The sequence below is a fragment of the Apium graveolens genome, unplaced genomic scaffold, assembly GCF_009905375.1.
Source record: "Apium graveolens cultivar Ventura unplaced genomic scaffold, ASM990537v1 ctg5395, whole genome shotgun sequence".
NCBI classification, from domain to species: Eukaryota; Viridiplantae; Streptophyta; class Magnoliopsida; order Apiales; family Apiaceae; genus Apium; species Apium graveolens.
The window spans coordinates 104,180-105,881 of NW_027418958.1; positions in this window are offsets into that span (position 1 = coordinate 104,180).

The following is a 1,702-nucleotide window of genomic DNA, read 5'->3' on the forward strand; positions in this document are numbered from 1 at the left end:
ATATATATATAGAACCCAAAAATGATGTTAAACAAAATTAAATCATATATTAAAAGAAATTTAATTTATTAAAAATACAGAACATTATACAATTTATAAAAATATAAAACATAAAAATTAAAGCATATAACAATAGAGATAAAAAGAATTATAAAAGACATAAGACAAAAAAATTACATAACAAGTAAAAATACTAAACCTCTAAAAAAGTACCAAATGCTTAAAAGTTTTTTAAGTATTAGAAAATATTTGGCACATGACAATTAATGGAAGAAATGTCTATTTTTACTGCATTTAACATAGAAAAGGGGTTTGTAGATGGCAAGAAATATATTGGCCGTAGAGATCCAAAAATTATAGACTTTGTCATGCTTGAAGATAAGTCAAACTTATTGGAATATTGTTAGAAGATATGTTGTTCAATTTTATAAGACTTTCTTTGATAGAGAACATGAGAACATGGGCCAAGGGAACTAAATCTTACGCTTGTACATCTTATTTAGATCTTCGACCTATCTCTCTTGATAATATTCTGATGCGTATATTATATAAGGTGCTGGAAAATAAGTTTAAATGATGTTTAAACTCGATAATGTTTAACAAACAAAGTGCTTTTAATCAAGGGAGGCTATTAACTTATAATGAAATGATTGCATTTGAAGTCATAAGGAAAAAAGGACGTGGCTGGTTTAAAATTGATATTTTTAAGGCATAAGATACGTTGTAATAAAGATTTATTAAACAAATGTTGCATAAATGTGGTTTGCACTCAGCCTGGATTTCTAGGATTATAATATGTGTTCTGAAATTCTCGTATAGTTTTGTATACAGTAGTGGAATTTTTGTTGATGTGCATCCGCAACGGTGACTTCAACATGGAGATCCAATCTCTCCGTACTTGTATATTCTATGCGTGGAAGGTTTAAATCTATCATTAAAAAGTTAGAAGAAACATGTTTGCTTCATAGAGTTAAGGTTGCTAGAGGAGCTCCCAGTATCTCCCATGTGTTATTTGCTGATGATTAATTTTTCTTTTTTCAAGCAACGAGTGTAGATGCAAGGAATATGAAGTGTATTTTAGAGAGGTGTTAGTGTTTGTCTGGACAAGTAGGTAATTATGTTAAGTCTACTATGTTCTTTTGTCCTAATACTTGTGCTGATAAGTGAACACTCGTATGTCACATCCTGGGAGTTGAAGAAATTGAATTGATAAACCATGTAAATATCTTGAAATGTCAATATAGTGGTGGTCTGAGAGTTAGGAGTTTGAGGAACTTCCATACAACTATGCTTGCCAAGCAATATTGGAGAATCATTAATGGAACATCCAACATATAATTGAACTTACTCCCATTTGGTGGAGGGCTCCGTAATTGTGCAAGATAGGTCAGCCTAGAGTTTCTCTAGTTCAATGTTTAACAATTGCTTATTTCCACTGGGTTTGGCCTCTGAATGCTTGCTTTTACCACCAGTGTCATTCTCTTCATAATTTGATCTTTGTCGAGATTTTTAAGCATGATGATTCTTGTTGTCTCCTGGTCTTCTCTCATTTCCCTGACTCCCTTCTCAGTTGGGTACTACATCTTGAGATTGGGGATTGACCCAACAGCTTGGAAGGCCAAAAAGAATGGTTGTCCTAGGAGTGCGTTGTAGGGGCTTTTAGAATCTTACGATATAGAATTTTACTTATTTTACGATGTAG